Raw genomic sequence first — 27,954 nt, forward strand, 5'->3', positions numbered from 1 at the left:
GGACAACAGGGTTTAGTTACGTCATTATAAGTATTTTGGTAATGATGAAAAGTAATTCCACAACAATAACGAGACTGCTGGGAGGCTGTCACGTTACTGCTTGAAATTAAAGGATGGTTTACTAGCGTCGTATCAAATTGCAATGAAGAAATATTCATCTAGTATTATGAATAAAAGCGAGGCAGGTAATCACCTGGATCATTAGGCGCAAATACATTATGCCTACATTTCAGGGTACATGAAAGAAATAGAAAACTTTGGCACAGTGCCCTTGAGAGTCTGGACAAGGGTGGACAGACCTTTTATTTCACATGATATTTCTCGGTGGGCTGGGCAGGGGAAGGTCCCAAAAAGCCTCTGCCACCTTTCCCAGTTCCCCGAGGTTAATTTGCAAAAGGCGTGGGGAGGATTCATGAGAGGAAAGTTAGGGAGGGAGGAGGAAGGTAGAATGAAAGCTATCACAATTAAAGACACAATGCTGTAGAACTGTATTTACAGGTAAGTAAATTCTCCATCCACTAGTTTTCCTTATGGAGACTGTGACTTTTATTTTTCACAGTAGGAAGATTAGAATTGTAGGGTCAATTAAAGAGAAAATGTGGAATCGGGAAAGGTAAGTGACCAGACTCACAACGGTTCTCTTCGTCAATTCTACAGATAACCTATGTATGTTTTCACACGATTACATGCCGGAGAAAGCTGCCGGTAAATTATATGGTTGCCCATCACAGCCCCTGAAAGCTATTATAAACTATGCACATTCATTTTAAAAATATTCTTTCAAACCCTAAATGTTGTCATAGTCCTCAAAAGAGGCGTGATATTTCCAAATAGTGTAATCAAATGGCCAAGAAATTCCAACATATTTATAGAATGTGTCACGTGAGTTCATGCCACCTGCAATTATACTTAACATTCTCACAGTCATTTGTTAGAATTGCAGAATTTTCCTGGCATGCTATTGGTGTGTAACTATCGTAATGGTCAATTGTACTACATCTGTTCTAAAGAATCAAATGGGTATTAATGATCAGTGACACTATAGCAATATATCTCAATATTTTTCAGAGAACATCGGCTAACTGTCTTGACTTTCTTGCAATCAGGCCCGTAGTTACTCTGATCTGAAACGCAGCCGCACAAGAATTCCAACATATTCACTTGGCACATCCATTCTGATGCGCATGTTCTGCGGCACAGTCATTTTGATGACCCTTGCATCTTCTATCACAGGGGATATAATGGATGTTTAGTAAGTGTACATCACCGTGCCAGACAAAGGGTGCTTGGATAATATTAAACTCTTCCCCTGTGTGCAACATTACTTGTCACACCTTGAAAAGGATGAGCTTGGCAGTGCTGCCCCACCCTGAGGATTTCCATGCATCAAAACCTTTCACATATTAAAAGACCTGTGCCTCATGAGTCAAAGAAGAACATTCAATTTGCATTAAGATTGTAGTCCTAATGGAAATATTCACATGTGCCAACTGTCCTGATTCTCTTGGTGAAGAAGGACACATTATTTTGTAGAGGTCTAAAGGGAATACTACCTTATTGTGGCGGCATTCAAGCTGTTTTGCTGAAGTTGTACTCAAAGAAAAGTTTAAGGATTTGCTGATAGTTTAAAGCCTTTCATTTTTAGTAGTAGTCCTCATTAGTGAGAAGGTAGGCCCTCATTGGCAACACAGTGACAATGAATAACAGAGTTTGACAGTCAAGGTTTTCAAAAAGACCATTGGCACATGCTCATTCTTCCTTTATACTCGGGTAAAGGAAACATTCTTTGTAGAAGCAATTAATTCCCATTTCAAATATTACACTGTTGATAAATCTTGCCCTGTTTATATACAATATATTGATGCTAAACTACACTACAATATACTTTAATTAAATAAAACCCTGTTTTAGTTTTTATTTTCATCCAAACTAGGTTCAATGTTAATCTTTTATTCCACTCGACCCCTCATGTGTTATGTTATGTGTATTTGTAAAGCACACTGTCACCAGCAAGGGTATCCCGGTGCTGAGCCCTCTGCCTATGGTAGGTTGGTAAATTTAAAAGCCAGCATTTCAGCTTCATCCGGAATTCAAGAAGAGAGAGAAGGCTCTAATGAGGAGTGGTAGGTCATTCCACACTTTCGGAGCCATGTAAGAGAATGCCCGTCCTCCTGATGTGGTTCTGTGTATGCATGGGATGTGTGCGAGCAGGAGTCTTACTGAGCGGAGGTGTATGGGTTATTGGTGAAAAGAAATGCACCTATTCATGTAGGTGAGGCCGGGGTTGTGTAGTTCCTTGAATGTGTATGGGTTTCCTTGAATAGAGCATATTTGTGTATTAGAGGCCAGTGGAGTACCCGATGTGTGGTGTGATGTGAGTTCTGTTGGAGTTTGAAGATAAGATGGGCTGCTGAGTTCTGGATGGTTTGCAGTCTTCTAGTGGGTTGCCTGTAATCCAGGCATAAAGGGTGGTATCATAATCAAACTGTCTGGTGACAAGGGTGTTATGTTATGTTATGTTAATGGACATTTGTTGAGCGCACTGTCACCATGAGTTTCCTGGCGCTGATAGAGCACTGAGACTGTACAAGAGGGGTTTTATTGGGAGTGTGAAAAAAGCAGAGTTTTTAAAGATTTCCTAAATGATAAGAGGGAATGTGAGGTCTTGAGTGAGAGTGGAAAAGAATTCCATAATTTGGGAGCTAGATGAGAGAAGCTGCGGCCACCTAATTTGACAAGTTTAAACCGGGAAGTGACTAGAAGCTGAAGGTGAGTGGACCTCAGAGTACGGGAAGGGCAGTAGGGGATGACCAAGGACTTCAGAAAACCAGGAGAGGGGCCAGTCAAGGCTTTAAAAACCAGGCAGCCGACCTTGAAGGCTATTCTTTCACTGACTGGGAGCCAATGAAGTTGATGTAATAAGGGTTTGGCCGACTGCCATCTAGGGATTTTGAATGCCAGTCTGGCAGCCTGGTTTTGAATAATCTGTAGCCTAGACAGCAGGGATTTAGAGAGGCCGAGGTACAGGGAATTGGAAAAATCCAGGCGGGACATCACCAATGCTATTAGAACTTGTAGCAGAGCTTCAGGGGTCAAGAGGTGGGCCGCTTTCCGTATCCTGTGTAGCTGGAACATACAGGAAGATGTTACGGCGCTCACCTGGGCCTTAAGAGTGAGCTCAGAGTCAATAATGACACCAAGGCTCTTTACACAGCCAGCTGGAGAAGGAGACGGACCAAGCTCAGATGGCCAATACTGGGGGCCCCAGTGGAGAGCGCTTCTCCCAGGGAGGAGGAGCTCAGTTTTCCCAGGGTTGAGCTTTAATTGATTTTGGTTCATCCAGTGCTGGATGTGTATCATGACCGCCTTAAAGTTGGTGACGGCATCAGGGGAAGAGAGGGGAAATATAATTTGTAAGTCGTCAGCGTAATTGAATACGGTGATGTCCCAGCTGCCCAGGGAGTGAATAAGAGGCTGAAGATACAAATTAAAAAGGAGTGGGGACAGAGAAGAACCCTGGGGGACCCCACAGGGAGATGGTGCACTGGTGGCGGTAAAGGGACCCAAACTAACTGCCTGAGATCTGCCCTCTAAGAAGGACTTAACCCAGGACAGGGCGAGTCCATGGACTCCGGCGGCCTCGACACGGTGGAGTAAGATGTTATGATCCACCGTGTCGAATGCCGCCGACAAGTCCAATAGGACCAATGCCTGAGGGCGTCCTCTATCAGCATTACGTCTGAGGTTGTCCAACACGGCGAGGATCACCGCCTCGGTAGAATGGGCTGGTCTGAAGCCGGCCTGGTTCATTTCCAGGAAGTTGGACTCCTCGATGAATTGCGAGAGGCAGGTAGTCACATGTGCCTCCAAGATTTTTGACAGGTAAGGCAGTGTGGGTGTGAGTGACAGTCTTTCTAGTGTTGCTTGGAAGTTATTTGAACATCTTCCTCAGCATCTTCAGGGTGTGGAAGCAGGATGCAGTGACAGTACTGACTTGTGTGGTCGTGTTCAGGTGCTGTCAATGATTATTCTGAGTTTTCTGGCTTGGGTTCTGCGTGTAGGTACGAGTTTGGCCAGCCATCAGTTGGAGTCTTATGTTTAGGTGTTCTTGCCAAAGATCACTACTTACGTCTTGTTAGTGGTGAGCTTGAGACAGTAGGATTTCATCCAATTAGCGAATTTGATCATGCAGATAGTGAACTTGTTTCTCGCGATATGGGTCTTATCCAAAAAGGAGGGTATGAGTTGCGTGTCAGAAGCATAGGAGAGGATGTTGGGTGCGCAATTAACGATGGCCAGAAAGATCCTGTACGCATTGAAGAATGTGGGACTGAGCGATGAAACTTGAGGGATTCTGCACAGAAGTTTGTGGGCTTCCAAGGAAAAAGTTCAAGACTTACATCTTATTTTTTATCCATTAAGAAGGATGCAGAGGAGATCCGGAAATTGGATGCAAATTCTGTGCAGATGCCTAATGATGTAGGGGTGTGAGTCCCCAAGTCAAATGCTTCAGAGAGGTCCAGGAGAATGAGGTTTTGTGTGCCTCCTTTGTCAAGAATCATGTGTATGTTGTCTGTGGTATCAAAGAGTGCTGTTTCTGTGGTTTGGTTGGGCCTTAATCCAGACCACTTGGCGCTGAGGAGCTGGTGGCTGCCGAGGTGGTCAATGAGGCTATGGATGATTAGTTTCTCTAAGACCTTTGCAGGGTATGGAAGGGGGGAGATGGATATGTATTTGGAAAGCATGGCTGAATCAGCAGCAAGCGCAGCCAACATAATATAAGAAAAGGATACTGTTAGTATTAGTACCTTATTGTCAATCTCACTGCCATAATTATGCAAGCTAACGAGCAGCCTGAATCATTAAAAGATGGTTTCACTTCTATTTACCATATTTCTTTCTTCCTCTCTGAGTTGTGTACGGCTGTATAGCATGATAGAAAGTGTCACGTCAGTTCTTACTATATTAGTAAAGAACTGTTAATGCCAATCTATTAAAATAGCTGAAGGCCTGAGTGAAGTTTGTCTTTCATCTCTGAAGCCGTTCCATCCCAGCCTGGAAATCACTGCGGTGAAGTAACCAGCTTTAATAATATATCTGTCCTGAATAATTTATGCATTGGGGAGCCAGCCTACAAGCTCTCTGCTCACGTTTTTCATTTACCGGGAACAGCTAAATGCTCTGGCTGGCTCTTTAAAGCTCCTATGTTTCGTTCCACCGGAATAATGTTTTTCTGTCAGACCACACGTTTATTAATCTCCATTTTAATTTAAGACCAATTGCAACCAAGGTATAATCGCTGCTCAGCATTTGGTACAGAGCGACAGAAGGGATGTTATATCTATGGGGTCTGCCCCCAGCAGATGGTGGGAAGTTAACGGTTCTAAAAAAAGATTGTGTTGAGAGGCCTACTGCGCTCTGTTTACCCTACTGCGAGCGTGGGAGGGGAGAGCAGGAGATTAATAGGCCTCGTGTGAACTCGCCTGTGTTCAGGATCGAGGGGCAACTTGTAAGTGATGAAATGCATTCTACTGTGTCCAAATTGAATACCCACCCTCTCACTATTTAGAACCCTGAACCTAAAATCATCGAGTGTGAATAGTGCACTGCTGTTGCAAACTCATATTTTAAGTCAGCCTGTTGATCTAATGCAGTTTTCAAAAAGCAAAAACCCTTCAGCAATTTCACTTAATAATAGTAAATATTGACACATTTCTTCAGTTTTATACACTTGTTCACAGGGTAAAAGTTGATTACTCGATGTTCAGCTGTTCAAATTAAGGACATTGGAATGTGGACCATTTTTCATGAAAAACAGGAACATTATTTGGCAGTTGCTTAGAAATTTCAAATAATTCACAGATGTGTGAAAAATAACGTGCACAAATATTGGTCGTTTATGCGTGGGGCGGCTTTTACTATAGCCTACAACATGTTCTTAACGGAATGCAGTGTCACTTTATACAACCGAGGCATGCTTTCTCCTGCACCAGGACAGCTTGGTATATCTCAGGGCAAAATCAGCAGAAAGGGCAGTAATGACCAAGGCGCTGCAGCAGTGTTGCTTGGCTTACATTTGTTTACCCTTTGAGATTGATAGGACTAGCACTTTATTGATCTACATAAAGATGTTTCAGTCTACTCTAAGGCCAGCTTTTCTGAATCCATTGTCAAGAGGGAGCAGCACAGTCTGTGAATAAGGAGGAGTACACACTTTCTCCCCAATTCTGCACACTCATTACATGACCATTGGTGCAGCACGGTGCCGCACAGCTGGCCTTCACACAATACACAGTCCCTTTTATTGAATACAGGGCTAGCATATCTGAAGACCGTGCATTGTTCACTGCACAGATATTGGCACAATATTTGCTTATTCCATCATTTATTAGCCGGATCCCAAATTACTAGAGCATATTTTTAGGTCTCTGTTTGTCGAGGACCTAGTGTCTCAAATGCAGGGGAGGCAATAGGGAGCAAAAACACAAGCAACTAGAGACCACCATGATCTTGGAATTCGACAGTAAATGGCCGAATGGCCTTAATAATACTGAGGACATGCACAATTTTTTGTGACAATAATCCAAGGTCTATCTGAAGTAGTGGTTCTGCCCTGGCTGTAATAGTTATATTGGGCCACAATAGTCGGTGTCCCTTTTCTGGTTATGTAGAACTTTCTCTATGAACTACATTGGTGTCTTTTTCATAACAGCTAGTCAGGGTCCCTGTTACCTGTTAACATTACACAAGATTCTCATAGGGGTATTTCCACATTGGGTATTGTCTCCATCATATATTACGATGGATTGATTGGGTAGTCAGATTCCCTGTTACCCGACATCAACATTGCTGCTAACTCAGTCTCGTGTAAATATTATGAAATGTTGGTCCTCTCTCTTTTTTCTTCACATTTGAGGTGCACCATTTTTTTTTAATATGATGAATTACTGTTTTTAATGTAAATGTGTTATTTATGTGGTTTTTAGCAATGAATTTAGACCATGACCAATTTTTATTGCTGGAACATATTTATACGTATTTATACAGATTTATTCATCATATACTTTTGCACTTTATGTATTTATTATTTGCACTGTTTGCACAGCTTCCAGCACTTTGTAGCAGAGGTGTTTTAAATATTCGCACATAAATGTATGTTTGGTGTTGATTCTAGTTCCTCCCTGGTTTCACAATAAGATTCTAGTTGAAGGATGTCTACATATATAGAGATGCCTGTTAGACTAAGGATTTATCCTGTTATACAACATACTGAGCTTATTAGTGATACATGCCGAAGGGTGTGGCATCGACAAGAGCACAGTCACCGTTTCTTTTGAAAATAAGCATTGACGCTATTATATTAATATCTTCGGTGAATGTGTTTCTCTTGACAGAGGGGGCCGCATATCTAGTGGATTGCGCAATGTAAATGGTGTTTTTAATAGAGGCAATGTTCTTGTTTTTATAATTGCAAAGATGTATTTATTTCTTGCTTACAATCAACTTTTTTAGAAATATTTGTGCTAAATCCATTGGCAACAGTACCTCTTCCATGTCCATGGCCATGTGACCGGGAATGTGATGTTAGGGAGGCGGGCACTTGTCTTCACTGCATAAAAATGACAAAAAAATGTAAACGCTCTGCATGTAATCAAGGGCTCACGTAGCCCGAAACGCGTCATGGCTGTTTTCCTGTGCCAATAAATCATCTTATGGCCAAATCCTGTGGTCTGTCTCCTCTTACTAGCTTCGCCGATCTAACGGATTTGGAGGTGGCTTAGGGAGTGTCTTTGGTATATATATATATATATATATATATATATATATATATATATATATATATATATATATATATATATATATATATATATATATATATATGTATATATATATATATATATATATCCTGATTTCGCCTCTAGCACACAGGAATCGAATCCCAAGAGACGATGCAGACCCAAATCGTGCTAAATATTTCTTTATTTTCTGTTACTTGCCCAACACCACCGCCATGACGCGTTTCGGTCCCTCTCGGACCTTGATCACATGACACATCACATGGGCAGATCAACACCTTTTAAAGTGACAGTGCAATTTCAATCATGATGGATATGGATGAAAGACTCAGTCCCTGCGTAAATGCATTCTTAACTGTAAAATACAGTACAAATTGGCTTACACGCTTGTAAATTCTCCTGTGCAAATCTGGCTGTTAAATACAGTACATACAAAGTGCAAAACGTGCCAAGTTCAAGTGCAAATTGCTATTATTGTAAACATTCACAATAAATATTTACAAAACCGAGTAAGAAACATCAATAAATAATTATAATCATTATTCATGATAAAAACATCCCATTACTAAAATCAACCAGATAAAAGGAACTTTCTAAAATATATGCATGATTTAAAATCTATGCTAAAAAAGTCCTCTATGGCTGCATTAATAATGAGTGTATTCTACTCAGAGTCTTAAGTCACATCCGTGACCGGTACCTGATGAGAGTTTTGTTTAGCCTCTAACCCATGCAGGAACAATAGAGTACTTACTCATCAATAAAGCCCTAGTGGGCATACTGCTAATCATCCATAAACAAAATGTATATTAAAATAGTGTGTTCACATCCTAAAACCCAAAGATACCTAGTGAAATTATAGTGACAGTATACAATACTAAAAATGATTCTATTTGTATGCGGCATAATGACTCATTCATTGTAGATGGACTCATGAAGATAAATCCAATTTAAAAAACACATTCAGTCTCAGATATAAATTATAAAAATGTATACAAATCTTCCGTTGAGTTCAAACCATTCGGACTCTTAGTGTCCATCTCTAGAATGTATTTCGTTTCTAATCTTCTTAATCTAGCATTTCTATCCCCACCACGCCTCAAGGGTAGAATGCAGTCAACTATGAAATATTTCAACAATTCAGAGTTATTTGCATGAACTACAGAAAAATGTCGAGCCACAGGGTATGTTTCATCCCCATTTTTGATAGCCCGGAGATGTTGCAGAATTCTCTTATGACACTGGGGTCTAGTGCTCCCTACATATTTCAATCCGCAGGGGCACTCCAACACATATATCGCATATTCGATCTTGCACGTAAGTTTCTTATCTATTTTCCTAGGTGTGCTATGAAAGGGGCTCAGATATTCAGTTTTGTTTATACCCTGTCTGCATTTATTTATTTATTTATTTATTTATTTATTTTTGATATTTTTATTGCGCGAACAAATACCCGGAGGTGTCTCGGCGCATGTGTGAACTAGCAGGACCACAGTGATAGGGTTCATTGGTCAAACAACCATGTCTTTACGAGCCTGCGGAAGCTCAACAAGTCGGGTGCATTTTTGATATTTAGTGGAAGAAGGTTCCAGAGTTTTGGTACAGCCACTAAAAAGCGACGGTCTCCCCAGGTTGCCGTTCTGGTACGAGGTACAGGTAATAGGCAAGTATTGGCAGATCTCAACAGTCTTTTGGGGGTGTAGACCTGAAGTGCCTCAGTCAAGAATTTAGGTCCTATGCCGTGCACTGCCTTATAGGCAATGCAGAGGGCCTTGAAGTTGATGCGGCTCTCTACTCTAAGCCAATGGAGCTGGCGGATAGCAAGAGTGGTAGGTTGGCGGCGAGGGATGTTTAGAAGAATTCTGGCAGCCGCGTTCTGTACTGACTGTAACTTCAACAGCACCTGTTTCTGGGTGTTAAGGAAGAGGGCATTTCCATAATCGATTTTGGAAAATACCAGAGTGGTAACTAAGGTCTTCCCAGCAGAGGTGGGGAGATAAGGCAGCAGTTTCTTTATTTTCTTTAAAATAAAGAAAGCAGAGGAGACAACCTTGTTGACATGGAGGTTGAATGTTAATTTGCTGTCAAAGATGACTCCCAAATTTCTCGCTTTTACCGCAGGGACGGGTGGAGAGCCCAGTTGATTAGGCCACCAAATGGGGGACCATTCTGGAGCGAGGTTGCCAAAGGTCATAACCTCGGTTTTGCCCGAGTTAAGCCTTAGGCAGTTGGAGGACATCCATGTACTAACAGCAAGCATGGCCTCCTGGAAGTTAGCTGCCACTGCTGTGCCGTTTTTGTGGATCGCCAGCACCAGTTGGGTATCGTCTGCATAGGAGGTTAATCGTACCCCATAGGCCTTTATTACCCTCGCTAAGTCCGCTACATAGATGTTAAATAGCGTGGGACTTAGCGAGGAGCCTTGGGGCACTCCACAGGGTAGTGCAGAGACGGGAGAATAGAAATTGCCCAACTTGACAGTCTGGGTGCGGTCGGCCAGGAAGGATGAAATAAGGTCTCTGGCCAAACCATCTATCCCCAGAGCTATGACACGGTCGACCAAGATAGCATGGTCGACCGTGTCAAATGCTGCAGACAGATCCAGAAGAATTAGGATGGCCACTCCTCCCTGATCCATGATGGTTCTGATTTCGTCAGAAGCTTTTATTAAAGCGGTCTCCGTCCCATGTCCCTTCCTAAAGCCAAATTGCGTTTCGTCTAAGAGTTGGTGAGTGTCGACGTACTCTGAGAGCTGTTTGTTCATCAGGGTTTCGCAGATTTTGGCCGGGAAGGGGAGACAGGCAATAGGTCTATAACTGACCAAGGCAGAGGGGTCCAGGGAGGGCTTCTTCAATAGAGGCTTAATCACTGCCTTCTTCCACGGGGCTGGGAAACAGCCGGTATGAAAGGCCGTGTTACAGATTTCCATAAGTGGGTGAGAAATCACCTCACTTAGATTGGCCATCACTGGGGGGGGACAAGGGTCCAAAGGGGATCCTGACTTAGTGATAGAGATAAGTCTGCTGATTTGATCTTCTGAAGTATCAGCGAAGTCCAAGAAAGGGTCATGGTTAATATGGGGAGTTTCCTTTCTTCTGACAGTGGAACTGGTCCCTACATCTCCACCAAAGGATGCATAGATGTCTGCCACTTTGGTGGTGAAGAAATTAGACAGTGCATTACAGAACAGTTGGGAGGGTTCTGCTCCAGGACCCGATGGAGGAGTGGATAACGAATTGACCACTAAAAAGAGTTCTCTGGCCGAATTCCTAGCATTGTCAATTTTGGTCGAGAAATAAGTCGTTTTCCGAGCGATGATGGCCCTTTTATATATAGTTAAAGCATCTTTATAGGATTGCTTAGCTAAGGGGCAATAAGATTTCCTCCAACGTCTTTCTAAATTCCGACAATGTTGTCGGTGGAGTCTAAGCTCTTCTGTATACCATGCCGCTGAGGGCGACCTTCTATTAGGTTGGATAGATTTTTCTGGGGCAACCTGATCAGCGGCATTCTTAATCCAGTCATGGAAAACCGAAGCTGAAAGGACGGGATTAGATCCTAAGGTAGGGGAGGATAGTGACAAAATATTTGCCATCTGAGGGATATCAGCATTCTTCCAGGCACGGATTGCTGCCCTACTAGGTGGTCTAGAAGCAGGAAGGTTAACTAGGGGAGTGTCAATAGAGAGTACAATGGCCCTATGATCGGTCCAGGTAAATGCTTTACAAGTAGCACACTTGATGAAACCCTTACTTTTCATCAACCAGTCTGGGGAGGATTCCATTTCAGGACTACTGGACACCAGGGTGTCGCTCATGGAACTGGCCTTCCTGAAAGTCAAATTAGGGGAACGTGTCAATTTCTCACCCAGAGTGGGATCATTCTTGATCAACGGCCAATTCCTGGTGATAATTCTCCTAATAGCCTGATGTTGATCACTATACGTAAGTATAAGTCTCAGGGGTTGTTCATCCATAGGAATGTCTTTGGTTTCTCCTCTAGTGACCAATGCTTGTATTCTGCTTTGTGCATTGGCTCTTCTGGTCGCACTGTCAATGACCTTGGGGCTATACCCTCTTTCAATGAATCTCATCCGACACTCCTTCTGTGCCTTAAGACAATCTGATTCTATGCTACAGATTCTTCTGATCCGCAACATCTCCCCGTAAGGGATGCTGCGGATCAGGTGGGCCGGATGGTTGCTATCTGAATGCAGTACAGAATTGCCCGCCGTGCTTTTCCTGTGTAATCTAGTGTTAAGAGAGTTCTCAAACACAAATAATTCAACATCAAGGAACATGACAGAGGTCCTACTGATATGGCTTGTAAATTGTAGGTTCATATTATTGATATTCAGCGAGTTGACAAAATTCAGTGCCTCATTCTCAGTTCCTTTCCAAATGAATAATAAATCGTCAATGTATCTAAACATGTGTGCTACCTGATTATTGACAAATAAGAGATTTTCATCTAACAATGTCTGTCTTTCCCATAAACCCATGTGAAGGCAGGCGTAGCTAGGGGAAAAACATGCCCCCATAGCTACGCCTCTAATTTGTTGGTATACCTGTTTGGAGAAAAAGAAATCGTTATTTTCCAAACACATGGTAATAATTGCTATCAGCATTTTGTTGTGTTCCAGGTAGCACAAGGGACGCTTTTGGAGAAAATAATCCACAGCTTTTAATCCGTCCCTGTGATGTATACTTGTATACAGAGACGATACGTCCATTGATATCAGCACCATGTCATCGCTCCACACCACCTTTTCCAATTTCCTCAGTAGGTCGCCTGTATCTAATACAAAAGATGGCAATGTCCGTACACAGTCCTGCAAAAAGTGGTCCACATATTTACTAGCGTTCTCCATCAGGCTACCACAGGCAGAGATAATAGGCCTGCCAGGTGGATTTGTAGTGCTCTTGTGGACTTTAGGTATGAAGTACAATACCGGCATTATGGGATTATCATTTTTCAAAAATTTGTATTCATCTGCAGACAATAACCCCGTGCTTCTCCAGGCCAACAAACATGAGTAAAATTTGTCCCATGATGCTCTTACCAAGCCCATGTCACAGCGTCTATAGCACTCCTTATCCCCCAGTTGCCGTTTACCCTCATCACAGTACATTTTTCGGGGCCAGAGGACAATGTTGCCCCCTTTGTCGGATTTACGTACGGATTTATATATATATTTATATTTATATATATATATATATATATATATATATATTTATATTTATAAATATATATTTCGTTTGTGGAAAACAAGGTTGAATAAAGACACCTAACCTGATGCTGCGGGGTCTGTCTCTCCTTCAACGCCGCCTGGAGGTTGCAGGAGTTCGAGTCTTTGCGATAAATTTCCTACGCCAGTAGGTAGTTATAGTTAGGAGCTAGTTTCCATAGGAAATCCGCAACATTCTATTTGGAATAACATTGGCGCCGGTCGACGAATCTTCACGAAAGTCTCCAAAAAGATGGGGCGCTGTGCTCCACTCCTATCCTGAAAGTTTTGGGGTGATTCGTCAAGCGGGGGCCCGAGAAAAAAGGGGGGTCCCAAAGCGTGTTATCCCCATGCATTTTCCCACAGGGACCTTTAGGCACTGCTACAGCCCGAACTGCTGAACGGAATTACACTAAATTTGGCAAAAAGGTAGAGTTTGGTTTACAGATCACGCTGTTTGTTAAAAAGTGTATATGCGTGCAGTAGTTCCTGAGAAATCAAAAGTAAAATCATAGATATATCTAGGGTACGCGTATCCTCCGAGGAGCATGCGCGTAGCTTTAGGAGCACGAGCTGCATGCTAATTGGCTGTCAACACTCCAAACCAGGAAGTGTTGGCAGCCGTCTTGTGTCTTGGTAGAACCGAGACACAAGAAAACTGAAAAACAAGTGCGCAAAAGACGCAAAGAGGGCAGGGTAGAAACACCCTGCACCCCTAGGCTTGCTCAGGGGGTCCCACAAGGACCCCCAAGGACACCAAATGTATTTATTTTTTTAAATCACGGGATGCAGTAAAAAAAAAATGAAGCCCGCTTTATTTGTAATTAGCCCCCGGCAGGCCAAATCCCGAGGGCAATGTACTTAATTAGAATGGGGGGCCCAGAGGGGGCCCCCAGCCCCTGGGACCTCACCCCTGGGCTTTAATGTTATGTATGCAGGGAGATCACGGCCCCCCGCAGCCACGGGGACCGCCACTCCCCGGGCTTCTTTTTTTTCAGGAAACCTGCTCTCTCTTCCAAAACCAAAGACTATTGCTTTTCTACATGGGGAGCAGCATGTTAGCTGCTCCCCATGTAGAAAAGCAATGCCGGCTCCCGCAGGACGCGGGGAGCTGGCAGGGACTGTTGGGGGATTGAGGACCTCCCACGGTCCCCAACGGAGTGGGCCAGCCCCGGGCGATGGAGTCCCCGGGGCTCAAGCGGCCCGGGAGGGGGGCCCTGCAGCCCCCCTCCCAAAAAAATAAAAAAATAGATTAAAAATTGGCCGGCCCCGGGGGATGGGGTCCCCGGGGTCAAAAGTGGCCACAGGAGGGGGCAAGGCAACCCCCCTCCTAATAAAAAAAATAAAAAAAAGAAAGGCCCATGCCCCGCGGGATGCGGCCCCTGGGGCAGACTATGGCCTTGGGAGGGGAGCCACGCAGCTCCCTTCCCAATTTTTTTTTTTTTAAATAAAAAATTGGGGGCAGGCCCTGGGGCTTGGGGTCCCCAGGGCTAAAAAAATTAGAAAAAGAAGTGGGGCTACACAGCCCCCCTACGTAAAAAAAATAAAAATGGGATCACGGCGGGAGGCCACGCCCCCTCATTGCACCACTCTGCAAACATGCCTCCTGGCGCGTTTGTAGAGGGGGAACAATTTCCCCTGGAATACTGGGGGTCCCTGGGGGCCAACTAGCCCACCAGGTACCTCCAGTATGCCCCAGGGAGCTCCATTGCAGAGAGGTGTTCTGAGGCCACACCCCTTTTTACACCTCTCTGCAACTCAGATCTGTGGCACTTTCTGGAGGTAGCTGGTGGGCTAGTTGCACCCCAGGGACCCTCAGTATTCATGGGGACTTAATACCACAACTTAAAACACGCCACTCGGCGCGTTTGCACAGTGGTGAAGGGAGGGGGAGGGGCCTGAGTTCACATGTGTGCAAGCACGCCCTGTGGTGCGGTTTATGTTGGGAAATTAATTCCTTGTCAATACTGAGGGTACCTGGGGGCCAACTAGCCCACCTGGTACCTCTTGTAAGCACCACGGAGCTGCTTTGCAGAGTGTTGTCAAGAGGGGCGTGGCATCTGAACACCTCTCTGCAACGCAGCCCACTGGCGCATACTAGAGGTACCTGGTGGGCTAGTTGGCACCCAGGGGACCTCAGGATTCAAGGGCACTTAATCCCGCCACTTTAAACGCACCACAGGGCGTGTTTGCACACATGTCACCTCAGTCCCCGCCCCCTTCCTTCACCATTGTACAAATATTCCTCTAAAATCAGCCAAACTACGAATTTCGATTTACTGACCTGTTATTAGGAGAGAACCCAGTACGGCATCTTTTAGCCTAGCACTGAACCTTAAAAGTAATTCTAAGCGTACTTACAGTAACTTGTATTTCCTTCCATAGGAATCCGTTGTGAGGTTTTCAGCAGAAAAGTTTCTAAGTGTTGATTTTTGTAACGTACACATCTCCATCTAAAATCAGCCGATCTACGAATTCCGATATACTCACCTGTTATCAGGTGTGACCTCAGTGCTGCTTCTTTTAGCCCAGCAATGACCCTGAAAAGTAATTCTAACCATACTTACCCGTAACTGTTATTTCCTTCAATAGGAATCCATTGTCTGGTTTTCACCAGAAAAGTTTCTAAGTGTCTATTTTTACAAACTAAAAATATTCCTTAAAAATCGCCTGTATGACATAAAAGCATTCTTTCAACTGTTTACAGGAGATGCACCAGCTCTGGATCCAGGATCCACGACTGAGTAAGAATCAGTAACGATAACACTACTTACCTGCTAAGTGAATTTCCTTCCATAGGGTAACATTGAGTGGTTTCACTTGGAAATTCTTCTAAGTGTGGAGTTTTGGAACTTTAAAATATTCACCTAAAATCAGCCAAACAACGAATTCTGATTGACTCACCTGTTATCAGGAGAGACCTCAGTGCTGCATCTTTGAGCCCAGTACTGATCCTGAAAAGTAATTCTAACCATACTTACCAGTAACTTGAATTTGCTTCCATAAGCTAACATTGGCTGGTTTCACTTGGAAATTCTTCTAAGTGTGGAGTTTTTGAACTTTATAAAATTCCTATAAAATCAGCAGAAGTACGAATTCCGATTTACTCACATTATCAGGAGTGCCCTCAGTGCTGCTTCTTTGAGCCCAGTACTGATCCTGAAAAGTAATTCTAACCATACTTACCCGTAACTTGTATTTCCTTCCATAGGAATCTTTTGTCTGGTTTTCACCAGAAAAGTTTCTATTTTCACAAACTAAAAATATTCTTTAAAAATCGCCTGTTTGACTTAAAGGCATTCTTTCAACAGTTTACAGGAGATGCACACGTGCTGAATCCAGGAGCCATCACTGAGTAAGAAAAAGTAACGTTAACACTACTTACCTGCTAAGTGAATTTCCTCTGATAGGATAACATTGGTGATTCTATGTGAAAAAGTTTTTAAGTGTCAACTTTTAAAATACAATAATATTCCTTAAAAATCACTACTGGAAGCAAAACGCTTTTACTCAACTGTTTACAGGAGATGTCCCAGAACTGAATCTAGGATCCAGTCCTGTGGTTAGAAAAGTAATCCAAAAAGTAACTAATTGCTTTTAATTAGAAATTCACATTGACCTCAATGTTGCATTCTGTCTGAAATTGTGTTGCGCATTACAATAACGGTAACTACTGTACTTAGAAGAATATTGCTTATTTGCAAAGCAATGTATTTAAACTAAAGTAATTCATTCTGAGAAAGTATATTTTGTAATGTAATGTATAATGTAATTATAATGTAATAAAAATAATATATCTAAAAATAAATTGTATGAAAAATGCAGAAAATCAGTATAAAAAATGAAAATAACAATTAATACATTTAAAAATTGTCATTTACAAAACCTTTGAAATTCACTGAAAAAACCATAGGTTTCAGACATGTTATAGTTAGGAATTAGCATTTAAAAATCCTTTGAAATTCACTGAAACAACCATAGGTTTCAGACAAGTTATACTTAGGAATTAGCATTTAAAAAACCTTTGAAATTCACTGAAAAAACCATAGGTTTCAGGCACGTTATAGTTAGGAATTAGCATTTAAAAAACCTTAGAAATTCAATGAAAAACCATAGGTTTCAGGGGTGTTATAGTTAGCTGGACATTTCGCTCATACAAAACCATTGAAATTCCCCTGTTATAGTTAGTTCAACTAACTATATCTCGCGCGCCCGCAATCCTCTGCTGATGACGTCACTTATAACATCACTCATGACATGGTCAGTGACATCACTCATGACATCACTGATGACATCTCAAATGACATCACTGATGACATCCCTGATGATATCATCCTTGTGAAAGCGTGGCAGACCTCCTCTCACCCTAATATAACCTTTGATACACACATTGAAAAATAGAAACTAACATTTTCAAAACAATGGAGATACCAATACCAGATAGAACAACCTATTCAGTAATTCCAAAATCGACATACACCTCCACTCATTTACCAACAGTTCTATATAGTCACTCATACATGTACTCACTCATCATATGTACTCATACACCTATACATCCTGTTACACACCTACACTCATAAATAGAGTTACTCACACACTTACTCGCACATGCAAATAAACTATCAAACATCCATTTACTTGCATATACATCTATGCACACACCACTACACTTACTTCTACAGAAACGTACACATACTTACTCTCTTAAACAATCACTTCTAGAAACACATACTTATTTATTCAGGAACTCTTCCAATCTCTCACTCTCATATATACTCACTTATATACATTTTTCCACATTTCTATTTTACAATCTTGCTACATTACAAAAAAAGTGCAATATTTACATGACAGTTTGCGTGATACAATCCTATCCCAATTCACACTACATTACTTTTGCGATTCCACTGAAATTTTATTACTAATAGTGTTCGCACTCTATCTGGCTAGTAATATCAACAAGGGATTTTTTTTCTCTTTTCCTTCATAGCTAGTTCATTACATTTAAAAAAATCAGGTGGGCCTTAAGAATTTATTTTTAAAGTATAATTTAATGGGAATTCTTAAACTAATAGTACTCAATGGAAAGTTAGCATTCCTAACCGAATGATATAATTTTCTTTGTGGATTGAGTCTGTATCTTCACAATTGGGTTCAATATGTTAACAAGTTATCTGTTATATAAAAGAAAATTTAATATTTTAAATATTTTTGTATTAACAACAAGCAGACTAGGAAATGTTGGAGGTAATAGGAATATTGAGTCTGATCCCTGAACGTAACTCTTTTTAAAACATCGAGGCTTTATGCGTGTTGTAACATTGGTGTGATACTCTTGTGGAGCCAAGATAACGATATTAGTATTCTTTCTATTAAAACTTTCAAATTGTTCGTATTTCTGAAATTTTACTCTAGTATATCGAAAAAATACTAAAAATTGACATTACTGAATCATTCTTCTTAATTAAAAATTAAACGTTAGGAAATATTACATTGCCCATGGACCACTTTGCTAACCGGATGTCCCGGTTTCTACATTAAAATGGTGCTGGTTTAGTCCGTCAATCTGTTCTGATGAACACAGTGAGAGTAAAGTTAGTGTGATTACGATGTGAAGTAGAGTGACATTTTCCGGGCCCCACTTCAAGATGGCGCTGGTTAGTCCCTCTTTTGTTTTGATGAACTTGTTGAGAACAAAACTAGCGTTTAAACGAAATGAGTATTTATATGTTTAGCATAATGGCATTTTTTGGCATTTACTTATGTCATCAATAATACTCCTATAAAAATCTAATTATTATTAGGCATTTCGTCAGATATATATTAGGTATAGAATTTACTTGTCGATTACTTTGGTTTCGGTAAATCCATTTTTAACTTAATGGGTTGATACTCATTAAAACAGGTAATCCTTAAGTTTATGAATAAAAGCTGTGCAATGATCACTCACGATTCGAGTGATATATGAGTTTTTTATTGTTAATATAGCCATTCTAAGATGGCGATGATTATGGGTCGTAAATCCAAAATCGGCTCCAGGTGATTCTTGTTAATTGCACATAGTGGGCTATTTAAATGCCGGCCGTGACCATCATCCTCGCAAATCGCGATGGATGCCATGCCACAGAGCCGGCAGAGACTTTTTCAAAGTAAGTGAAGGTGTCACTCTGTCAGTTTTTTCTGCCATTTTTTCCTCATTCTGTTTTCTCACTCTAATTTAGACAACCAGTTGTGTAGTTGGTCTTGCAGAAAGGTAGCTTAAAGTACAAGCTGCTGTTGTGGTATCTATTAGGATACAGCTGCTGTCTTACTGCCGGGTTGTAGGATAAACTTCTAGGCTCATCTTACTTGGTGATATTTATAAACTGTCATGAATGCATTATGGTGGACTCAGGCATTTTTGTATTGCATGACAAAGTACGGTCACCAAATTAAACTATTGTGAGCTGGGCGACTTAACGCTCAACATCTTGTTTTTGAATAGCGTTAAAAAATACATGTCTGGAATGGCAGAATATTTATTAATCCTTATCTCTTTGATTTGACCTCACCATATGCGTAAGTTGGTCATACAAAAAGACAATTAAAATTACTTTTTGGATAATAAAACAGTGGGTAGGGGGCTACATGTTCTGAAATAATTACTTTTAAAAGGAGATATACATCTTTATTATTTTATCTTCGTAGCATATTGAAGAATAAGGACAGTTTATTGGGACTGGCTGATCAAACAAAGTCAATCAATTAAAAGGTATGGATCCTCTTATACAGAAATGGTTTAGAATAGATGTAGCTAGACCAATGTGTGTGCACTTTCAAGATAGGGACATTATAGTTTAAAATATTTAAAATATTTAATTTTCTTTTATATAACAGATAACTTGTAAACATATTGAACCCAATTGTGAAGATACAGACTCAATCCATAACGAACATAGAAAATTATATAATTCGGTAAGGAATTCTAACTTTCCATTGAGTGCTATTAGTTTAAGAATTCCCATCAAATTATAGTAAAAAAAATTCTTAAGGCCCACCTGATTTTAAAATGATAATGAACTAGCTATAAAGGGAAAGAGAAAAAATCCCTTGTTGATATTACTAGCCAGATAGAGTGTGAACACTATTAGTAATAAAATTTCAGTGGAATCACAAATGTAATGTAGTGTGAATTGGGATAGGATTGTATCACGCAAACTGTCATGTAAATATTGTACAGTTTTTTGTAATGTAGCAAGATTGTAAAATAGAAATGTGGAAAAATGTATAAAGTGTCAAAATTGTGTTTGGTTTGTAAATAATTAGTACATATATGTCATTTGTAGCCCTGAAGAAGTCCTTGAAGGACGAAACGCGTTGGCTACGGCTACGGTCTGTTTTTTAATGGAAGAAAATAATTTGTGGAATAAATAAAGAATATACTACAAACAACTCCAGTGAATATTCATCATCTGCATGGAACAAGTTGTGTTAATATATGAACAGACTTTTGTTATATGAGTTACAATTATATTTAAGAGTGCTGGACCAATGTTTATTGTTACTGAAAAAAACAATGGTTACAGGGACGTTATAGTTAGGTTCAGATTTTACCCACACAAAAACCATAAAAATTCAGCAGTTAGAGTTAACTGAGTGTTAGACCTGGCATCTTTGCAGTAAGGAACTGAGGCTGCATGTCTGGAAACCGACGCATCACCACCCCTCATAGTATGGAACCAACGCATCACCTCCCCTAACAGTAAGGAACTGATGCATCACCTACTCTGCCCTGCAGTAAAGAACCAACGCATCTCCCCCCTTGGCAGTAAGGAACAGATGCATCACCTCCCCTGGGAGTAAGGAACCAAAGCATTGCTTTGCTTTTCTGGCACCTCACCTCCCATGCCCCCGTTTTTGTCTTTGATTTTGACACATTCCAGGCACTTTATGATAAAAGTGATGCATCCATAGTTTCTTATGGACTGAACTGGTTTGAATGTTTTAAAAGTGATGTCTTTCATATGTATGTTGGATTTTTGTCGTTTTGTTCTTGTTTTATTCAGATAAATATTGGTTATTTTTCTAAACTTGTGTGGTGTCCTTTTGTAATGTTTTCACTGTGTTACTTTGAGTTTATGTACAAATGCTTTGTACTTTGCTTGAGTGGTAAGCCTGACTGCATGTCCAAACCTACCAAGGGGATGAGCAGGAGTTACCTTGGGGATGTAACTCCCTTACCCTGACTAGAATACGGGTCCTTACTTGAATAGAGTGCAAGCCACTGCAAACTAGAGGTCCCCGTTCCTAACATTGTTGCAGCAATGGTATAGTACTTATATTTGTACTTGACATACAGTGATTGGTGTACACTAATACCAAATCACAGACCATTACGCAACCACATACAGCCTGATTCATGAAACGAAAATCGGCTCGCAAAGGGCCAGATTCTGAGAATCTGGCCCTTTGCGAGCGCAATTATTGCATTTGGGATTCATCATCCCAAATGCAATAATCGCTATTACAGAATTCGCTATTGTGCGAGGAATTGCATTTAAGGAATCTCTATTAGAGATTCCTTAAATGCAATTCATCAACCAATTTTAAATAGCGATTTCGCTATATTTGGCCGCAATTTACCACGAAGTCTGACTTCGTGGTAAATAGCGAGAAATAGATTAAAGCACTTTAGTGCATTTTTTTCTTTTGCATGTTACACACACACATGTCCTTTGGACATGTGTGTGCGCAACTCCAATGTAGAATACATTTCAGGGGTGCTACAGGGTGTCCTTTGGACACCCCTGGCACCCTTGAAATCGCTATCTTATTTGCGATTAGCAAATTGCTATTCGCAAATAAGGAATGTCTCCCCATTCATTCCTATGAGCCTAGGAATGAATGGGGAGACATTCCTTATTTGCGAATAGCAATTTGCTAATCGCAAATAAGGAATGTGTAGGAATCGCATTTCTTTATGCAATTCCTACATGAATCCCGTTTTGCAAGTCCTTAATAGCGATTCGTTATGAATCGCTATTAGGGGCTCGCAAAACGGGAGATTGATGAATCAGGCTGTTAATGTTTTAGATTTTTTTCTCTTCATTGCAACTCCTGAGTATTATCTACAAATCATGTCTCAGTCTGCGAAGCCATCAGCTTTACCTGCAGCTTTTGTGCTTGATGAGGAGAAACTGCAGTCCTATTAAGTGGCTCAACTTAAAAGTGTTTGCAAAGGTTTCAAGAGTTCTATTAGAGGCCTTGCGAGAAAGGAAAAGCTGCAAAAGGTGCTGTGGGCCTGGTTGGCAGCCAGAAAATCTCTGGGGCACTCAGAGGATGAGAATGATGATTTGGAGGTAGAGGAGCAAAGCTTGCCAGGGGATGTTGTGGATCAGGATCCACCTGGAAGGAGGGCACCTTCCAGGGCAAGCAGCAGTTTTTTCTTTAAGAGTCTGTCCCCAAAGGACCTGGAGAACAGGTGGGAAGAGAGGCATTTCCAGTTGGAACTTGCTAGATTCAGGATGGATAATTAAAACATTACCTTAGCTCAGGAGGTGAGCTTAAAGGAGTTGGAATTGAAGGCAATGCCTAGCACAGATGGTGGCAGCATTTCATCCATGCAGTCTGATAGAATAGTGCACTTGCCAAAGCATAAATGGAATCAGTACATCAACGTGGATGATATCCAGAGATGGTTTCCAGTTTATGAGGCCCCAGAGAAATATGGGGGGGGGCAGAGATATGGAGTTGCTTCAGAGAGGAGGGAAGGGAAACCTTGCTGACCCGAGGGAGTAGGCAGTCCTACTTACCTGGCATGGTCTTACCCATGAGTGGTACAGGGATCAGTTTAGACAGAGCAAGAAACATGATTCCCAGATATGGCTTGAGTGTGTAGATTCATTTTGCAGATCACTGGATGTTTGGGTAAAGGGCAGTAATGTGACAAATTACATGGGGATGTACAACTTAATTGTGTGGAAGCATTTGTCCGGTATGTGCTTTGCAAAGCTGCACCAGCACTTGACGGACAGCAGGCTTACTAGCCAGGAAGCTTGCTCAGGAGTTGGACTATTGGGTGAGTACCCGTGGTCCACAAGAACGTGTATTGGGGGATTCCACCAAAAGTGGGCAGGGTCCCCATCAGAAGGGTGGGGGGCAAGAATAAATAGCAGGAATTCTCTAAAGGGCCCCAATCGTGTTCCTAGGATACAGATACAACCCCCAGGTGAGAGGAAACCATGGAACTCTTCAGGGTAGCCTGAAGAGAGGGGTCCCAGGTAAAGTTATGCATGTGATCAAGAGGGACACATGAGAGAGGACCCAAAGTGTCCCAAGTGGGCACAACCCCCCACTGGTGGGCAATCACAGTTGATGGCCAATGTAGTGCTTGGGAAGGAGGGGCCAGGAGGAGGTGGGGACCCAGCTGAGATGACCCTTGTCTCACCAGGGGTCAGTGAGATGGGACAGAGAAACCTAATGCCTGGTAATACTAATAAGTGCAGCCATTGGCTGACCATCAATATGCAGAGGGTAGAGGATCTGGGAGACAAAGGAGCTGGTGTGACTACTGTCGGTGTCACCTGGTGTCTGAAGCATGTAGTCCCTGATCTACTGCACAAAGTTGTGGCAGCAGCCAACAATGAGCCCTTCTGTAATGTGGCTCAGGTTCCCTTTGAGTGTGGGGGTCTCAGGTTCCTTGCGAGTAGTTGTGGACCCATCCATGCCTGTGGATTGTCAGCTGCGGGATGACCATGAGCATTCCACCTGGAAGGAAGTGGAGCTCAGGTCGCACTTGGAGATCCTGGGGTGGCCTGAGAACACCTGGTGGCCATACGGTTCATGACAGCCAAGGGTAATAAAGAGGACCTGGAGTTTGAAACAGTTGTCCAGGTTTTTGATGGGAAGCGGAAGGGCAGGGAGTGTGGAAAACACGCTCTTGAAATTCCCACAGACTGGGAGGAGGCTGAACCTAGTCCCTGTACCTGCAGGGGAACAAGTAGCTGAACTAAGAGACTTGCGTGGGCTGACCCATTAGCAGCAGAAGGATATCCCACCAGGGAGGAGTTCTGCACAGAGCAGAAGACATACCCTACTTGTGTGGGTCTTAAGCAGCAGGCTGCTGAGGACCAGGCAGCTGGCAAAGAGGCCAAGTCACATTTCATTTACTGAGAGAGGTCTGAGTTGACCATGCTCTTGCATACTGATGATGGGCTGGAAGAGGAAGGTGAGCCTCTTCCCGAACTCTTGTCTGCCAAGAAGAAGGATGGGTCACCGGAAGGCCTAGTCCTTTCCTCTGCACTGACCAGTGAGCAGTAGGGTGTCATCCATTGGTGCACGCACAATATTGACACTGTACACAGTCCACCTGTGAAGCCCAGGATTTACAGGTTGACAGGCTAGCATCAAGGAGGAAGTATCCCAGATGTTAGCTCTAGGGGTGATTGAGCCCTCCATCAGTCCTCGGTCCAGCCCAGTGGTCTTGGTTCCTAAAAACTGCGCCCGGTCCCACTCCAGAACTGCCATTCTATTTGGACTACCGTGGACTCAATGCTGTCACGAAGATTGAAGCTATCCCCCATCCCCCAAGCTCATGAGCTAATTGATCAGCTGGGAGCTGCCAAGTTCTTGAATACGTTTGTTTTCCGATGTCTGGGTACTGGCAGATTGCCTTGACCGAGGGGCACAGGAAAGATCAGCATTCTCAACACCAGCGGGGTACTACCAGTTCCAGGTTATTCCTATGGGAACACCCCTGCCACCTTTTAAAGGTTGGTCAACCAGGTCCTGGCTGGGCTGGAGGATTTCAGTGATGCATACCTGGATGACATCACAGCATTCAGTTCGAGTTGGGTAGATCACTTGCACCACTTCTGGGAAGTGTTGAAGGCTGTGCAGAAGGCAGGCCTCACTATCAAGACCAGTACATGCCAGTAGGACAGGGGTCTGTGGTGTTCTTGAGGCACCAGGTAGGAAGTGGCCAGGTGGCATCCCTACAACCCAAGATTGACACCTTTCTTGCTTGGACACCCTCCAAGACCCAGGCAGAGGAGAGAGCCTCCCTATGTCTCACCGGGTACTACCATAGGTTTGTCAAGGGGTATGGCACCATTGTTGCCCCCTTGACTGAGCTGACTTCGAGGAGGCAGCTACAACAGTTAATTTGGAATGAGGCATGCCAGACCACTTTTGATGCCCTGAAGGAGGCCATGTGCACATCACCCATGATCAAGGCTGCTGACTTCTCTAAGGTGTTTATGGTGCAGACCAATGCACTCACCAAGACAGAAGCAGCAGCAAGCAGCATGCCAGCCCAACACAACAACAAGCAGAGTAGCAGTTTCCCTCCTACAGCTTCTCTTGCTCTTCTTTGTTGCAGAATCTCCTCTTTAGTTCAGAAGTGTTATGAAGGTATGGTTTCAAAGCTCCAATAATTCTACCACTTTCTGCCTTTGAAGTAGGTAAACTTTAAAGGAAAGTCTTTGTAGTATGCAAGATCATGCATTTCCCTGACCTGGCTCAAGACATACTACAGGGGGTGGAGACTGCTTTGCGTGAGGACAGGCACAGCTGTATTCAGGTGTCATTGACAACTCCTCCCACCACTGTAGCTCAGAAAGGCCCATCTGCTCTCTTTGTGTGACTGTCTAGAGTGAATGCACAAACATCAAAACTATCGGTCTAAACCAGACGTGGATTCTACAGGTAGGCAGAGGTACCGAATCGTAAAGCTAGAAAATGCCCACTTTCTAAAGGTGAACAAAGCAAACATGAGAAGATGAAGGACGGAGCGCTGAACCTTTTCAGACACTCATCCCCAGAAACAGATTTGGGTTGAATTCATCATCATTCTTTACCTCACTTTGCCAGCCCACTTCAGACCAGACATATGCAAACCAGGCTTGACCCTGTTCCTCATGGGAACAGTCCAGCCCGAACTGCCAAGCCAGGTCTCCCTGGACCAGACAAAAGCATCCTGGGACTGGTTTCGGGGTAACACCCCTCATCAGCCAGGCTAGCTTGAATCCAGTGGCAAAGTGAGCAAGGGACCCAAGGCCGGGCATACCCTTCCAACTTAGGGCAAACAAAACAGACACAAGGAGATAAAGGACGGAGCACTGCAACTTTTCAGACACTCACCCACAGTCACAGATCTGGGTTGAATCCATTGTCATTCTTTAGCTCACTTCGCCACCCCAGTTCAGACCCAGCTATATGCAATTCAGTCTTGACCCTGATCCTCATGGGAACTGTCCAGCCCAAAATGCCAAGCTAGATCTTCCCTGGACCAGAAACAAGTATCCTGGGACTAGTTTTGGGTAACACCCCTCATCAGCCAGGCTAGTTCGAATCCAGTGGCAAAGTGAGCAAGGGACCCACGTCTGAGCATACCCTGCCATCTTAGGGGGAAAAAATCAAACACAAGGAGATGAAGGATGGAGTTCTGAAACTTTTCAGACACTCACCTCTAGTCACAGAACTGTGTTGAATTCATCATCGGTCTTTAGCTCACTTCGCCTGACTGATGATGGGTGAAACCCCAAAACCGGTCCTGGGATGCTTCTTTCCAGTCCAGGGAGGACCTGGCCTGGCAGTTCAGGCTGGACTGTTCCCATGGGGAGCAAGGTCAAGACTGATTCTGATAACCTATGGGAGAGATAGTCCTTGCAATAGTGAAACATTAAATTGGCAGTATTTCACTATCAGGAAATATAAAACACACCAATACATATCCTACCTTTCACATACACTGTACTCTGCCCATGGGGCTACCTTGCGTCTTCCTGAGGGTGCCTTAAATGTAGAAAAAAAGGGAAGGTCTGGGCCTGGCAAGTTGTTGCACTTGCCAGGTCGACTTAGCAGTTTAAAATATTGCAGTGGCAGGCCTGAGATGCAGGGCAACTCATGTGGGTGGCATAATCAGTGCTACAAGCCCTCTAGTAGCATCTGATTTACAGGACATAGACACACACAGTGCCCTTTACTAGGGATTTACCTTAAAATCAAATATGCCAATTTTGATTAACCAATCACAATCACGATTTACACAGGGGGCTCTGTACTGCACTGATCAGCAGTGGTTAAGGACACAGAGCTCTAAAACCAGCAAAAACAGGACCCTGTTTCTATTCAAATAGCTGTTTTTCTTTTGCCAAGATCTTTGGCGCCGTTTGACGAATCTTCACGAAAATTTCAAAACTAATGGTTTACTCAGGTCAGCTCCTGTCATGAAGGTTTCAGGGTGATTCATTGAGCGTGGGTCAAGAAAAAAGAGGGGTCACAAAACGCATTTTCCCCATGTTCATTTCTAGAGGAATTTTTGGAACAGGCTACAGCCCGAACTGCTAAATGGAATTACACCAAATTTGGCAATTAGGTCGCTCTTGGTTCAGAAAGTGACCTTTTTTTTAAATGGTGTAAATCCATTCAGTAGTTCCAGGGAAATAAAAAAAACGTAAAATGTATATATCTGCGCACCGAGGAGGGTTCACAAACCCTCCCGAGCACAAGCTTAATTCTGATTGGCTGCCAACACTTCTAACCAGAATGTGTTGGCAACATTCTTGTGACTCAGTAGCCGAGTCATAAGAAAAAAGTAAAACACAGCTAAAAAATAGGAAAAGGAGGAAGAGTAGAAACACCCTGACCCCCTATGCCTGCTCAGGGGATCCCACAAGGAACCCCAGGGCTTAAAAATAATTTAAAAAAAAACTAATTAGCCAAATTTGCGCTGGGTGTGCGAATCTGGACGAAAAACCAACCACCACCTCCTCAGGGCTTTATTCTAATAAGGGCGGGGAGGCCTCACAGGCCCCCCCCAAGTCCCAGGGACTGCCACCTCCCCGGGCTTTATTAAAATAGGGTGGGGGACCTCATGGACCCCCCAAGCCACAGGGACTGCCACCTCCCCGGGGCTTTGTCAAATAATTAGTGTGGGGGTGCTTGATC

Source organism: Lissotriton helveticus, chromosome 2_1, assembly GCF_964261635.1.
Source record: "Lissotriton helveticus chromosome 2_1, aLisHel1.1, whole genome shotgun sequence".
Classification (NCBI taxonomy): Eukaryota; Metazoa; Chordata; class Amphibia; order Caudata; family Salamandridae; genus Lissotriton; species Lissotriton helveticus.